We start from the raw sequence: 17,427 nt of genomic DNA, 5'->3' as shown, positions 1-17,427 counted from the left end.
TGGGTGCCAGATTTAAGGTACTCCAGAGGAAAAAATAGTAAATTATTTCTATTTAAAAATCTTAATCCTTCCATTACTTATCAGCTGCTGTATGCTCCAGAGGAGGTTGTGTAGTTTTTCCAGTCTGACCACAGTGCTCTCTGTTGCAACCTCTGTCCACAAATCCCCATAGTGAATTTCTCCTGCTCCGGACATCTGACACAACACCTCAGTTGTGCAGAGAGCACTGTGGTCAGACTGGAAAGAACTACACAACTTCCTTTGGAGCAAACAGCAGCTAAGTATTGGAAGACTTAAGAAATCTGTATAACTTTCCAGCACCAGTTGTTTTGAAAAACATTTTTATTTCCTCTGGAGTACCCCATTTAACAGGCAGGATAAGAGACAATGCCAAGTGTGGATGTTTAAAGGGGTACTCCGGTGCTTACACATCTTATTCCCTATCCAAAGGATAGGGGATAAGATGCCTGATCGCGGGAGTCCCGCAGCTGGGGACGCCCGGGATCATGCACGCGGCACCCCGTTTGTAATCAGTCCCCGGATCGTGTTCGCTCCGGGTCTGATAATGGTCAACCGCAGGGCCGGCGGCGTGTTATGTCACACCCCCGCCCCCGTGTGACGCTCCGCTCCGACCCTCAATGCAAGCCTACGGGAGTGTGACGTCACACGCCGCCGGCCCTGCGGTCGTCCGTAATCAGACCCGGAGCGAACATGCTCCGGGGACTGATTACAAACGGGGTGCCGCGTGCATGATCCCGGGCGTCCCCAGCTGCGGGACTCCCGCGATCAGGCATCTTATCCCCTATCCTTTGGATAGGGGATAAGATGTGTAAGCACCGGAGTACCCCTTTAACTCAAAATGTTGTGGGCAATGGCAAATGTGGTATCAAAGTGGTTAAACAAACAGAGGTTCCCTCTGTCACTACATCAATGTTGTTGTTTTTTTTTTTAAACAAATTTAATAAAATTTTCAGTGTTACAAACATATATCAAACATAGATGGCTATGTTCAGGTATCACAGGAGCAGAGCCATAATAACAATCAACAATAAAACCCACACAGTTAGTAGAAAACCTAAGTGGGAATACGAGGCAGTATCACAGCAGTCGTTTGCAGCGCGTAAACTAGGTGTGCGGTACATTTATCTCGCTAGCATTCAGGATCAAGAGGTAAGTTGTAATAGCCCCAGTGAATTACCCAAGACCCCCAAACAGTACCAGTCTGTCGAGCTAAAAGGCTTTACTATGTCCTCTATTTCAGCTAAAGTGTAGTGTGCAACAATAAAAAGTCTTGCCATTTGGCGAAATACTTTGCAGTGTTTGTGTTCTTGTGTCGTTCAGTATCAAGCCTATCTATCCCACATAACAGTTTAAGTTGCGATATGACCATGGAAATGGCGGGAACAGAAGGGGAGAGCCAGGCGGCGAAGATACACCTAAGTGCCACTAAGAGGACAATGTGGACTAGCTGGGGTGTCTTGGTGGGGCCTTGGCCGGTCAAGTCAGGGGGTCTAAACTGGTGAAACAGTAGGGCTCTCGGTGTATGCGGTAATGACACTTTCCATTTCTCTCTGATATATGATATAATCATATGCCAATACCCTTCTGTATGGGGGCACGTCCAAACTCCATGCCATATACTTGTCAAAGGGGTAGAACATTTAGGACGGGCAGTAATACGATCGGGGAAATCAGGGGAAGGCAGTATGTTAAATCCATATAAGGCCTTATGGGCCAATTTGTAATAGGTCTCGCGCCAACTCTCATTTATAATACACTTGCGGACGACGTTCCACCCATTCAAGATACATTCCGAAATGTCATCTCCTGGCACCCATGAGGTCCACGCAGAAAAGATAGAAGAAGGGGCAAATTTCAAAAGTACTCTCCTGAGGGATGTGTATATCATAGAGATGGACAATTTACGTGGTTCCGAACCAATAAGATAATCTATTTCGTTCTCTGTGGCCTCTGTGGACAGGTCACGCAATCGACTAATGAAGAAGGAACGAATCTGTTGTATAGGCAAAGTATGAGACGGGGGAAGGTTATGTAGGGTGAATAGTGTGGTTGGTGGGAGCCAGCGTTTTTGAGTAACGTCCATAAAGTGTTTGGCCTTCGTGAGGCCTTTTTCTGACCAAAGGTCTAGCACCCTAGGAGGAAGTCCTTGGGGAAACTCTGGATGTTTCGCCAGTGGTAAGTGTTTGGACAATAGGTAAGGCAGGCCATACAACTTCCTGACTTCCTTCCAGGACACCACTGTATCCTTCAGCAAAACAGAGCGTTTCACTATGAGGGGGAGTTTAGAGTAGGTAGTATGTAAGAGAACCGCTAATTCACTTTCTAGATCACAAAGAGCATGGTAAGAGGATCCATGTATCCAGTCAGTAACAAAACGGAAAAGACACGATAAATTGTATCCTCTTATGTTGGGAAAATTCAGCCCCCCATCAGGTTTACTAAGCATCAGTTTGTTTAGTGCGATTCTGGGCTTCTTTCCAGCCCAGATAAATTTGGTAAATGCAGAGTTAAGGCTTTTCACATCAGTATGTTTTAACAGGAGTAGCAGGGTTTGCAGGGGATATAGGAGACACGCAAAGCTAATCATTTTAATGAGTACGCATCTCCCCATAAAGTTCAATGGGAGTCCTTCCCATTTACGCAGTTCAACTTTAATCTTGGTGAAAAGGGGAGTGTAGTTTAAACTATAAATGGTGTCAGGCGTTCTCCCTATTTTGATACCTAGGTAGGTGATAGAAGAGTCAGCAATGCGGACTCCCATACCAGAAACTTCTGTGAGCCACCGATGACGAAAAGGACCCAGGGGTAGAAGTTCCGATTTAGATACATTTATCTTATATCCCGAGAATGCCCCGAATGTTCCCAGATGATCAAGAATGCGTCCTAAGGAAGCAGTCGGGTCATCAAGGAACAATAAAATGTCATCTGCAAACATGGTCAATTTAACTTCCTTCTCCCCCACCTTAATGCCAGTGTAAATATTTTCAGACAGTAGGGAAAGCGCAAGAGGTTCTAATGCTAAGTTAAAGAGTAGAGGAGAGAGTGGGCAACCTTACCTATTACCCTTAAAGAGAGAGAAGGGGGTGGATAGGATACCAGGTGTGTGTATTCTAGCCATGGGGGCTGCATAAATCCCGAAAATGTAATTTCTAAACAGCCCTTGAATGCCAATCGCATCCAGCACCAGCACCAGCCCCAGCCAATCCCATCTAACATTATCAAATGCTTTTTCAGCATCCAGAGTGAACAAAGCAGGAGCTTCACCCCTCTGGGGCTGATGCTGGAGGCGATTCAGAACCGCCATAACCGTTCTCAAATTCATGGTAGCTGATCTTTTCCTGATAAAACCCACTTGATGGGAACCGATTAAAGCTGGCATGAATTGAGAAAGACGGTCAGCAAAGATTTTGCATAAGATTTTGATGTCCTGGTTAATTAGAGAAATCGGACGGTAGGAGCTCGGGTCAGTTACCGTATTTTTCATCCTATAGGACGCACCGGCGTATAAGACTCACCCAATTTTTAGGGGCAAAATCTAAAAAAAATTAAGATTTTGAACCCAATAGTGGTCTTCAACCGGCGGACGTCCAGATGTTGCAAAACTACAACTCCCAGCATGCCAGGACAGCCCTTGGCACGTACACGACGACGTGATGACGAGGAAGGAGAGCGCCGGCATACAGGGGATCCCTGAACGGAGAAGACACCGAGGAGGCAGGTAAGGTCCCCCCCGATGTCCTGTAAGCACTAACCCGGCTATTCAGTCGGGCTGTTTGGGACCGCCGCGGTGAAATCGCGGCGGTCCCGAACAGCCCGACTGAACAGCCGGGTTAGTGTCGCTTTCCCTTCAGACGCGTCTGAAGGGTTAATACAGGGCATCACCGCGATCGGTGATGTCCTGTATTAGCCGCGGGTCCCGGCCGTTGATGGCCGCAGGGACCGCCGCGATAGGGGTGTATTCACCGTATAAGACGCACCGACTTTTTCCCCCCAGTTTTGGGGAAGAAAAAGTGCGTCTTATACGGCGAAAAATACAGTAGGTCTTTACCCGGTTTAGGAAAAACTTTTATGTGTGCAAGAGAGGCTTCTTTTGGTAAAGAACCCGTAGACATGAATACCTGAAACATATCCCGTAAGACCGGGAAAATCTGCTCTGATAGGGCTTTATAAAATTCCCCCGAATACCCATCCGGGCCCGGGCCTTCCCGTTGTTTAGATGTGTGTTTACCCCCTGTATTTCTTCCACCGACACTGGTGCATTAAGCATCTCCCTCTGCTCTTCCGTCAGTGTGGGAAGTTGGACCCGTCTCAAGAAGGCCGCACCCGCCGAAATGTCAGAGGGGGAGTCTTTATAAAGCGAGCTAAAATAAGATAACAGCAATTTGTTAATGGAGTGAGGGTTCTTATGTGTGATACCAGAGGCATCTTTAAGTGCTGTTATGTGAGAGGGGGGCATCTTTCCCCTCGCTATACGGGCCAGTAAACGCCCCGACTTGTTGCCATTTCTAAAAAGGTCTACCTCAAATTGTGACCTCCTAAGGCATTCCCTCCTATCCCACCATAAATCAAAATTGGTTCTAGCCGATTTCAATTCCTCCCGATTCTGAAAAGTAGGGTGGGCTACAAAGGTGGCATAGACATCCCTCAGTCGAGCACTGGCTTCATTCAGATTTTTGAGTGAAGTGCGTTTTAGTTGGGCCATGTGTGCCATCAATCTTCCCCTCAGTACTGCCTTCCCCGATTCCCAGAACAGGGTTGGGTCTGAGCGGTGTCCTGCATTATATACGGTATATTCTAACCACCAACCCCAAAGCAATTCAAGGAAGGTATCATCCTTGGCCAAAAGTGAGGGGAAATGCCAGAGTATATCTGACCTCTTGGGGTAGGAGGGCAAGATATACTTAGACAAAGAGGGGCATGGTCTGATAACGCCAATTCTCCAATGTCCACTGAGCTAACTTTATGGTGAAGTTCCGGTGATGTTAATAAATAGTCTATACGAGACCATGAAGAGTGGGCATTGGAGAAATGGGTAAATTCCCTATTGTCTGGATGGGACATTCTCCACACTTCCAGCAGCCCTAATTGGTCTAGAAAAGGGGGCAATACACAGTCCCTGCCACGTATGGGGATTGCTTGAGATGTCGAGCCCTTTCTGTCCACCAGGGGTCAAGGACTGTGTTAAAGTGGCCCCCCACTATTTTGTTCGTCGTGCTATCGTCATGAATTCTGTCCGCTAGAGCGTGAAAAAAGGACCTATTTTCCCTGTTGGGACCGTAAACATTATAAATACTAAAGACCTCCCCGTTATGGTCGATGTTTAAATGAGAGACCCTACCTTCATCATCAGTGTTGTGTGATATAAGCCTGAATGCAAAAGATTTGTGAACCAAGGTGAGAACTCCAGCCTCCCCATCTTTGGCCGGAGAGCCAAACACCTGCCCCACCCATTGCTGCTGCAACCTAAAGAAGTCTGATTCAGCAAGGTGGGTTTCTTGGAGGAGGACAATGTCCGGGTGGAAGCGTTTCAAGTATCGTATAAAAAGTCTTCGCTTTTGGGGGGAGCGAAGACCCTTGACATTCCACGATATTATGTTAGGCATGGTAAATCAAAACCATCTAGAAATTCCCTCATGAAGGGGAGTGCGAGCAGCATAAGTGTAAGTAGATATGGAAGGGTACAGCAGCAATGGGGGCGTACCAAGCTTGACCCTGAAGAAGTAATACCATGCAAAGTATATGTAAGGTAGAATAAGTACCAGACAATAAAAGAGGCAATAATCTCCACTGGAGGTTCCAAGCTGTGGGGAAAAAAACAAAACAAAAACAGCATACAAGCAAACAACAAAATCATCCTACAAAAAATCCTAGAAAGTGTTGCTAGTCTTGCGACACTTTACCTTCGGATAGTGGACTTCCTTTTTTCGGCCGACAGAGGCATCAAAGTAATATCATATATTCTAGGAAACCCATGCCCGCCCCCCACACCCCCGCTCCCCTCTAAGATGGTCGAGTCCCTCAGTCAGGCAGATGAGAGGCAGTCCCTGGCGTGCAGCAATGTAACCACACAGTACTAAAGCCGGGTAGAAATATATCAACACTGGAAACCCGCAGCTTATCAGCTTCATACGGGTGAGTAAAATAAAAATAAAGAGAAAACCTGAACTTCGGGTTCATCAGTCACGAAGTCCCAGTGGAAGGCTCAAAGGCAGGAAGGTGGAACCATGAGGAACAAGGAACAGCTGTAGTCAGTCAGGTGGAGATCGCCTGTCGCTGTCATATCCACGACCTGGAGAGCGATGACGCCTGCGTCGGTGTCTTTGGCTTGCGAAGAATTGTGAGTCTCTAGGGGTTGAGCGGGAACGATGATTCCTCCTCGGCGACCTGGAACGACGAGTGGGTGTCCGAGCCGGTGGACGGGAAGATGAAGAGGACAGCAGCTGGTCCACTGATGAAGATGCTTCCTCTGGAGTCTTGAAAATGGAAGTAGAGCCGTCAGGGTGGAATACCCGCAGAATAGCCGGATACTGTAGTTGAAATCTATATTTCGCCCTAAAGAGCTTAGTGCAAACAGTGCTGAAGGCTCTCCTTCGTTTCGCCACCTCCACCGAGAAGTCCTCAAAAATCAACAGGCGCATTCCATGAATTTCCAGGGGTTGTGACAAACGGCGGTACGCCCTCAGAATATCAACTTTGTCATTGTAGTCCAGTAATCGCAGAATGACTTGACGGGGGCGGGTTTCCGGAGTGGAAGATGGTCAGTTAGGCTGGGGGGGGGTAAAGCCGGGCCAATTCTGTGGGCACGTTCCACCCTGCAGAGGTGAGAGAGGCCTAGTGACTTAGGAAGATCTCGCTCACAAAAGCGTTGCAGGTCGAGAGGTGCTACTGTCTCCTTAACCCCCACAATACGTAGATTATTGCGCCTAGAGCGATTCTCTAGGTCTTCCATTTTCTAACCAATTCTGGTCAGCTCCGATTCCATGTCATGTAGGTGTTTAGCTGTAACCGTGTCAGTATCCTCCAATTGTGAGGTTCTGTGCTCCAATTCTGATAGGTGGCCAGTATGTTCTTGTACTTCTAGTTTTAGGTTTTGGAGAGTTGCTTTCAAGACCTCCTCTACAATGTTCCGTACAGTTGGGGTAATGCGCAGCGCCATTTCATTTGCCAGGTGCTGATAGTCTATGGAAAAGAACGGCCCTGAAGAAAGTTGAGGAGCTGATAAAGAAGTCTCAGGGAGTAGGGGACCCATGGCTTCAGAGTGCAGTCCCAAGTGTGGGTCAGCTGGCAGGCTGACCTTCATTGCGGCTACCTCATTGTTCAGCTGTCCCTCCGTCAGTGGTGGCCGTGATTTAGCCCCTGATGCAGCGGGTGATGATCTCGTTGCCATGATGATCTCATGACTGACAGGGATCGATTGAATGCCCCGACTGGACTTTTTTGCACACCTATTAGGTTCTTTTATAGAGCATAACAAAATGTTTTGTTTTTTTATTTAAAAAAATATATATATATATATATTAAATAATATAATAAAAAACTACACATACTGTAATAACCAAAACTATAAAACCAGCACATAATTTATTCCATACACTGCCAGAATTGCGTTTTTTTTTGTCCATCCCTCCACACAAAAAAATTATAGAAACCCTCACCCAGTTCCGATAAAAAAATATGCAAAACAAAAACAGATATTTTTTGGTGCAAAAGCAGCAAAACACAAAAAACTACATAAATTTGGTATCAACAGAATCATATTGATATGTTATTTATATCACATGAAGATTGTTACAAAGACAAAATCCAAACAACTGTGAAACTGTTGTATTGTTTCACTAAATTATATGTACACAAAAATGGTGCTACTAAAAAAATGTAACTGATCCCAGAAGAAAACCAACCCTTATTACATTCTATTGTTCAGATTCTATGGTCAGTTTTTGCTGTATATTACACCAAAATTCTGGTGCATTTGCTAACTGCCCAACTGTGTTGGATAGACTAGCATGTTTTTGCCAACTATCTTAAAGGGGTACTCCAGGGAACTAAACCCATAGCCCCTCCTTTCCCTCTCATCAACCTATGTATTTCCCCCCCCGTCACCCAGTCCGCCCCCCCCCCAGTCACCCAGTCCGCCCCCCCAGTCACCCAGTCCGCCCCCCAGTCACCCAGTCCGCCCCCCAGTCACCCAGTCCGCCCCCCCCGTCACCCAGTCCGCCCCCCCCGTCACCCAGTCTGCCCCCCCCGTCACCCATGTCCACCCCCCCATCACCCATATCCACCCCCACGGTCACCCATGTCCACCACCCCTGTCCACCCCCCGTCACCCCTGTCCACCCTCCTGTCATCCCTTTTACTCCCGTGCACCCTCCTGTCACCCATGTTCACCACCCCCCATCATCCATATCCACCCCCCCCTGTCCACCCTCCTGTCACCCCTGTTCACACCCATGTTCACCCTCCTGTCATCCCTTTCACTCCCGTCCACCCCCCCTGTCACCCATGTTCACCCCCTCCTGTCATCCCTTTCACCCGTGTCCTCCCTCCTGTCACCCATGTTCACCCCCTCCTGTCATCCCTTTCACTCCTGTCCACCCTCCTGTCACCCATGTCCACCCCCCTGTCCACCCTCTTGTCACCCATGTCCACCCTCCTGTCATCCCTTTCACTCCCGTCCATTCCCTCCTGTCACCATGTTCACCCCTCCTGTCATCCCTTTCACTCCCGTCCACCCCCTCCTGTCACCATGTTCACCCCTCCTGTCATCCCTTTCACTCCCGTTCACCTCCCGTCACCCATGTTCACCCCCCGTCACCCATGTTCACCCCCTCTGTCCACTCCTCTACACCCCTCTTTCCACTCCTCTACACCCCTCTGTCCACTCCTCCACACCCCTGTCACCCATGTACACTCCTCTACACCCCTGTCACCCATGTACACTCCTCTACACCCCTCTGTCCACTCCTCTACACCCCTGTCACCCATGTACACTCCTCTACACCCCTCTGTCCACTCCTCTACACCCCTGTCACCCATGTCCACTCCTCTACACCGCTCTGTCCATTCCTCTACACCCCTCTGTCCACTCCTCTACACCCGTCACCCATGTCTGCTTTTCTACACTCTTGTCACCCATGTACGCTCCTCTGCACCCCTCTGTCCGCTCCTCTACACCCCTCTGTCCGCTCCTCTACACCCCTGTCACCCATGTCCACTCCTCTACACCTCTCTGTCCACTCCTCTACACCCCTGTCACCCATGTCCGCTCCTCTACACCCCTCTGTCCGCTCCTCTACACCCCTCTGTCCGCTCCTCTACACCCCTCTGTCCGCTCCTCTACACCCGTCACCCATGTACACTCCTCTACACCCCTCTGTCCACTCCGCTACACCCCTGTCCACTCCTCTACACCCCTATGTCCACTCCTCTACACCCCGGTCACCCATGTACGCTCCTCTACACCCCTCTGTCCGCTCCTCTACACCCCTCTGTCCACTCCTCTACACCCCTGTCACCCATGTACGCTCCTCTACACCCCTCTGTACGCTCCTCTACACCCCTTTCACCCATGTACACTCCTCTACACCTCTGTCCACTCCTCTACACCCCTGTCACCCATGTACACTCCTTTACACCCCTCTGTCCACTCCTCTACACCCCTCTGTCCACTCCTCTACACCTCTGTCACCCACGTCTGCTTTTCTACACCCCTGTCACCCATGTACGCTCCTGTACACCCCTCTGTCCGCTCCTCTGCACCCCTCTGTCTGCTCCTCTACACCTCTGTCACCCATGTACACTCCTCTACACCCCTGTCACCCATGCACACTCCTCTACACCCCGGTCACCCATGTCTGCTTCTCTACACCCTGTCATCCATGTACGCTCCTCTACACCCCTCTGTACACTCCTCTACACCCCTATGTCACCCATGTACACTCCTCTACATCCCTTTGTCACCCATGTACGCTCCTCTACACCCCTCTACACCTGTCACCCATGTACGCTCCTCTACACCCCTCTGTCTGTTCCTCTACACCCCAGTCACCCATGTACGCTCCTCTACACCCCTCTGTACGCTCCTCTACACCCCTTTCACCCATGTACACTCCTCTACACCCCTCTAAACCCCTTTGTCACCCATGTCCACCCCTCTACATCCCTCTGTCACCCATGTACACCCCTCTGTCACCCATGTAAAAAAAAAGGTTGCGCCAAATAGATTTGTTTTGCAGGTTTAATGAAGAAGAATTGTGTGTGGAAGAAATCGTGATGATGACCCGGACCAGATGGAGAAGAGAAGGCAACATTGCAAATTAGAGAAGACGTCATTGGTGAGTTGCTGTATAAAGCAGCACTTTAAACTACATACCCACTGATAAATAGATATAGTGCATTGCATTTTTTACCATTTTCCCTTTTTTTTTCTTTTTTTTGCTCATCAACCTCGGTAGCGGTGCCCCGTGGAAAAAAAAATTTCCGAGGTGTGCCCCGACCCGAAAAAGGTTGGGAAACACTGTGGCCAGAGGTATATGAACCTGTCGTCTTCATGCTGTATCATTACGTATGCCACTGTGTGCCTTGGCACTTTTTTGTACTGTACTTGTTCTCATGCTCTTAGTGAGGCCACTATGTCAAGTGTTGTTTACTCTTCAATAAAACGAATAAAAAAAGAAAAAAAGAAAGCTATATGAAATTGGTATCTCCATAATTGTACTGACCCATAGAATAAATATAACATCACTTTTACCGCACAGTGTACACCATAAAATAATAATAAGAAAAAACACCAGAAATTTTCCAGTTTTTCACAATATTTTGGAGTTTTTCACAAAAAATGCTGCATGTGTCAACAAAAATGCACCACTTATATAAAGTACAATGGCTCTGATTAACCCCTTAAGGACTGAGCCCTTTTTTGCAATTCTGACCACTGTCACTTTAAACATTAATAACTCTGGAATGCTTTTAGTTATCAATCTGATTCCGAGATAATTTTTTCGTGACATATTCTACTTTAACATAGTGGTAAAATTTTGTGGTAATTTGCATCCTTTCTTGGTGAAAAATCCCCAAATTTGATGAAAAAAAAGAAAATTTAGCATTTTTCTAACTTTGAAGCTCTCTGCTTGTAAGGAAAATGGATATTCAAAATATATATATTTTTTTATCACATATACAATATGTCTACTTTATGTTTGCATCATAAAATTGACGTGTTTTTACTTTTGGAAGACCAGAGGGCTTCAAAGTTCAGCAGCAATTTTCAAATTTTTCACACAATTTTCAAACTCGATATTTTTCAGGGACCAGTTCAGTTTTGAAGTGGATTTGAAGGGTCTTCATATTAGAAATACCACCCCCCATCATCCATATCCACCCCCCCTGTCCACCCTCCTGTCACCCCTGTTCACACCCATGTTCACCCTCCTGTCATCCCTTTCACTCCCGTCCACCCCCCCTGTCACCCATGTTCACCCCCTCCTGTCACCCATGTTCACCCCCTCCTGTCATCCCTTTCACCCGTGTCCTCCCTCCTGTCACCCATGTTCACCCCCTCCTGTCATCCCTTTCACTCCTGTCCACCCTCCTGTCACCCATGTCCACCCCCCTGTCCACCCTCTTGTCACCCATGTCCACCCTCCTGTCATCCCTTTCACTCCCGTCCATTCCCTCCTGTCACCATGTTCACCCCTCCTGTCATCCCTTTCACTCCCGTCCACCCCCTCTTGTCACCATGTTCACCCCTCCTGTCATCCCTTTCACTCCCGTTCACCTCCCGTCACCCATGTTCACCCCCCGTCACCCATGTTCACCCCCTGTCCACTCCTCTACACCCCTCTTTCCACTCCTCTACACCCCTCTTTCCACTCCTCCACACCCCTGTCACCCATGTACACTCCTCTACACCCCTGTCACCCATGTACACTCCTCTACACCCCTCTGTCCACTCCTCTACACCCCTGTCACCCATGTACACTCCTCTACACCCCTCTGTCCACTCCTCTACACCCCTGTCACCCATGTCCACTCCTCTACACCCCTCTGTCCATTCCTCTACACCCCTCTGTCCACTCCTCTACACCCGTCACCCATGTCTGCTTTTCTACACTCTTGTCACCCATGTACGCTCCTCTGCACCCCTCTGTCCGCTCCTCTACACCCCTGTCCGCTCCTCTACACCCCTCTGTCCGCTCCTCTACACCCCTCTGTCCGCTCCTCTACACCCCTCTGTCCGCTCCTCTACACCCGTCACCCATGTACACTCCTCTACACCCCTCTGTCCACTCCGCTACACCCCTGTCCACTCCTCTACACCCCTATGTCCACTCCTCTACAGCCCGGTCACCCATGTACGCTCCTCTACACCCCTCTGTCCGCTCCTCTACACCCCTCTGTCCACTCCTCTACACCCCTGTCACCCATGTACGCTCCTCTACACCCCTCTGTACGCTCCTCTACACCCCTTTCACCCATGTACGCTCCTCTACACCTCTGTCCACTCCTCTACACCCCTGTCACCCATGTACACTCCTTTACACCCCTCTGTCCACTCCTCTACACCCCTCTGTCCACTCCTCTACACCTCTGTCACCCACGTCTGCTTTTCTACACCCCTGTCACCCATGTACGCTCCTGTACACCCCTCTGTCCGCTCCTCTGCACCCCTCTGTCTGCTCCTCTACACCTCTGTCACCCATGTACACTCCTCTACACCCCTGTCACCCATGCACACTCCTCTACACCCCTCTACACCCCGGTCACCCATGTCTGCTTCTCTACACCCTGTCATCCATGTACGCTCCTCTACACCCCTCTGTACACTCCTCTACACCCCTATGTCACCCATGTACACTCCTCTACATCCCTTTGTCACCCATGTACGCTCCTCTACACCTGTCACCCATGTACGCTCCTCTACACCCCTCTGTCTGTTTCTCTACACCCCAGTCACCCATGTACGCTCCTCTACACCCCTCTGTACGCTCCTCTACACCCCTTTCACCCATGTACACTCCTCTACACCCCTCTAAACCCCTTTGTCACCCATGTCCACCCCTCTACATCCCTCTGTCACCCATGTACACCCCTCTGTCACCCATGTAAAAAAAAAGGTTGCGCCAAATAGATTTGTTTTGCAGGTTTAATGAAGAAGAATTGTGTGTGGAAGAAATCGTGATGATGACCCGGACCAGATGGAGAAGAGAAGGCAACATTGCAAATTAGAGAAGACGTCATTGGTGAGTTGATGTATAAAGCAGCACTTTAAACTACATACCCACTGATAAATAGATATAGTGCATTGCATTTTTTACCATTTTCCCTTTTTTTTTCTTTTTTTTGCTCATCAACCTCGGTAGCGGTGCCCCGTGGAAAAAAAAATTTCCGAGGTGTGCCCCGACCCGAAAAAGGTTGGGAAACACTGTGGCCAGAGGTATATGAACCTGTCGTCTTCATGCTGTATCATTACGTATGCCACTGTGTGCCTTGGAACTTTTTTGTACTGTACTTGTTCTCATGCTCTTAGTGAGGCCACTATGTCAAGTGTTGTTTACTCTTCAATAAAACGAATAAAAAAAGAAAAAAAGAAAGCTATATGAAATTGGTATCTCCATAATTGTACTGACCCATAGAATAAATATAACATCACTTTTACCGCACAGTGTACACCATAAAATAATAATAAGAAAAAACACCAGAAATTTTCCAGTTTTTCACAATATTTTGGAGTTTTTCACAAAAAATGCTGCATGTGTCAACAAAAATGCACCACTTATATAAAGTACAATGGCTCTGATTAACCCCTTAAGGACTGAGCCCTTTTTTGCAATTCTGACCACTGTCACTTTAAACATTAATAACTCTGGAATGCTTTTAGTTATCAATCTGATTCCGAGATAATTTTTTCGTGACATATTCTACTTTAACATAGTGGTAAAATTTTGTGGTAACTTGCATCCTTTCTTGGTGAAAAATCCCCAAATTTGATGAAAAAAAAGAAAATTTAGCATTTTTCTAACTTTGAAGCTCTCTGCTTGTAAGGAAAATGGATATTCAAAATATATATATTTTTTTATCACATATACAATATGTCTACTTTATGTTTGCATCATAAAATTGACGTGTTTTTACTTTTGGAAGACCAGAGGGCTTCAAAGTTCAGCAGCAATTTTCAAATTTTTCACACAATTTTCAAACTCGATATTTTTCAGGGACCAGTTCAGTTTTGAAGTGGATTTGAAGGGTCTTCATATTAGAAATACCCCACAAATGACCCCATTATAAAACCTACACCACCCAAAGTATTCAAAATGACATTCAGTCAGCGTTTTAACCCTTTAGGTGTTTCACAGGAATAGCAGCAAAGTGAAGGAGAAAATTCTAAATCATTTTTTTACACTCGCATGTTCTTGTAGACCCAATTTTTGCATTTTTGCAAGGGGTAAAAGGAGAAAATTTATACTTTTTACCTAAAATGCTTGGTTTCTCAAAAATTTAAAATTTTTACAAAGGATTAAAGCAGAAAATACCCCCCAAAATTTGAAGCCCAATTTCTCCCGATTCAGAAAACACCCCATATGGGGGTGAAAAGTGCTCTGCTGGCGCACTACAGGTCTCAGAAGAGAAGGAGTCACATTTGGCTTTTTGGAAGCAAATTTTGCTCTGGAGGCTTGCCGCATTTAGGAAGCCCCTATGGTGCCAGGACAGCAAAAAAAAAAAAAAACACATGGCATACCATTTTGGAAACTAGACCCCTTGGGGAACGTAACAAGGGGTAAAGTGAACCTTAATATCCCACAGGGGTTTCATGAATTTTGCATATATAAAAATATATATATATTTTTTTTACCTAAAATGCTTGGTTTCTCAAAAATTTTTACATTTTTACAAAGGGTTAAAGCAGAAAATACCCCCCAAAATTTGAAGCCCAATTTCTCCCGATTCAGAAAATACCCCATATGGGGATGAAAAGTGCTCTGCTGGCGCACTACAGGTCTCAGAAGAGAAGGAGTTACAAATTTAGCTCTGGGGGCATGCCGCATTTAGGAAGCCCCTATGGTGCCAGGACAGCAAAAAAAAAACACATGGCATACCATTTTGGAAACTAGACCCCTCGGGGAACATAACAGTGTTACAGTGAGTACTTACACCTCACAGGTTTTTTGAACAGTGGGCCATAAAAGTGAAAAATTTGATTTTTTTTGCACTATATTGATAGTGTTACCCCAAATGTTTCATTTTCACATTGGGTAATAGGGCAAAAGGCCCCCAAAATTTGAAGAAAAATTTTGTCTGAGAAAAAAAATACCCCATATGTGGATGTAAATTGCTCTGTGGACGCACTACAATGCTCAGAATAGGAGTGCAAATTTTGTTGAAATTGAAGTCGGGGGTCATCTGCATTTATAAAGCCCCCAACAGAAAAAAACACACGTGACACCATTTTAGAAACTACACCCCTCAATGAACATAACAAGGGGTACAGTGGGAAATAACACCTCACAGGTTTTTTGAAAAGTGGGCCATAAATTGAAAAATTAGATCTTTTTACAGTAAAATGCTGGGGTTACCCAATTTTTTACATTTTCACAATGGGTAATATGAGGAATTGGGTTACAAATTTTGGAGGGCTTTTCCCCCTGACTATAAAAATACATCCACATATGGGGTAACGTGCTGGGCGGGCGCACAACAAGGCTCAGAAGTCATAGAGGTCACTTTGTATTTGTGGCCTATGGCATATCAGTAGCTGACAGTTACATACATTCCGAGGAGAATACAAGAATGAAACACCCACATGTGACACCATTACAGAAAGTACCCACCCTGAGGAATGGGTATAGGGGTAAAGAGGACATTTTGAACGCACGGGTGTTTCCTAAATTTATTTTCCAGGAATGGATGAAGGGTAGCTTTTGAAAATTGCAATTTTCAACCTATGCTCTGCCTCATTTTTCTGGAAACAACTAACATGTGACTCCGAATTGTCGCCTGGAAATACGACAGAGCTCAGCGAGAACTCTTCGCATTTGAGGCGGATGTTTGTTACGGACCTAACAGTTACATACATTCAGAGGAAAATACAAGAAAGGAACACCAACATGTGAGAATGCTACAAACAGTACACCCCCTAGGGAAGGTGTATAGGGTGAAGTGGAGATTTGGAACAGACGGGTGTTCCCTTCATTTATTTTCCAGGAATAGATGAAGTGTACTATGGGGGGGGAGAAAATTGCAATTTTAGTACTGATATGCCAATTATTTTCCCAGAATGATGACCCAGAGTACAGCCAAAAGTAAAAATGATGCCCGCCCCAAACCCTATACTCTGAATCATCATTCTGGGAAGGGGATGTGTGGGGCCGTCCCTATTCTGTTACCTCAAATGCGCAACCCGCTCAGGTGGGGAGAGAGCGTTGCATATTTGAGGCAACTGCAAACCTCCATTGCTGTTGACTCTGTATTCCATGACCCATTTTTTAGGGGGAAGAAATAAAAAAGATATTGGGGGTATTGGGAAAAAGGTAATTTTTTTTTTGGGGGGGGGGGGGGGGTGGTATAAAATTTGGAAGACAATGTACTCTGGACTGGTACATTGGAGTCGAATTTTGGGGAATGAAAATTAGGGCAAAGGATGGAAAATTTAGTACTCCATGGAAGTGTGATACTCCCTGAGGCAGCCTATGCAGAGGCCCGGATGATTGGGACAAGTGTTGCATTGAGTGGTGGTGTCCTTCCGAATCCCCCTCTTGCGACACACTCTGCATTTCTTCTGAGATCGTCCCTTCTTTCCAGTGTGGGGATCACACCTGGAAAGTGTTGGCCGGGGACGATCCGGAGACCTGAAGTTCCAGAGGTGCTCTGACCCGCTCTTTGGCGGTCACCAAAGATGAGGGCCTTTAGAACTTCCTCTTGGAACTGCAGGTATGTCCCTGTGTTGCCAGCGTACTTGTACAGTACAAAAGCGTTGTACATGGCAACCTGTACCATGTAGACCGCAACTTTTTTGTACCATACCTTTGTTTTCCGCATGGCATTATATGGCTTGAGGACTTGATCAGAAAGATCAACTCCCCCCATATACCGAATGTAGTCCAGAATACAATCGGGCTTGAGGACCGGTCCCACAGTACCTCGCACAGGGACAGGGGTGCTGCCATTCCCATGAATTGTGGTGAGCATAAGGACATCCCTCTTGTCCTTATACCGGACCAACAACAGGTTCTCATGGGAAAAGGCACGGGACTCACCCCGGGGGATAGGAGTCTGCAGGGGATGGGAAGGAAGGCCTCTTTGATTCTTCCGGACTGTCCCACAAGCGACCGTGGATCTGGCAGCGAGGGATGTGAAGAGAGGGATACTAGTATAAAAGTTATCCACGTAAAGGTGGTAACCTTTATCTAG

The 17,427-nt window shown here is 46.9% G+C and overlaps 1 protein-coding gene across 2 annotated transcripts in view; it reads right to left on the bottom strand.

The window, feature by feature from the left end:
- The window catches only part of LOC130283926 (UDP-glucuronosyltransferase 1A5-like), a 168,448-nt gene that overhangs the window by 82,720 nt on the left and 68,301 nt on the right, over positions 1–17,427 (bottom strand). The gene's annotated exons all lie outside the window — the stretch shown is intronic.

The sequence above is a fragment of the Hyla sarda genome, chromosome 8, assembly GCF_029499605.1.
Source record: "Hyla sarda isolate aHylSar1 chromosome 8, aHylSar1.hap1, whole genome shotgun sequence".
NCBI lineage: Eukaryota > Metazoa > Chordata > Amphibia > Anura > Hylidae > Hyla > Hyla sarda.
This window is presented reverse-complemented; position numbering and strand designations above follow the sequence as displayed.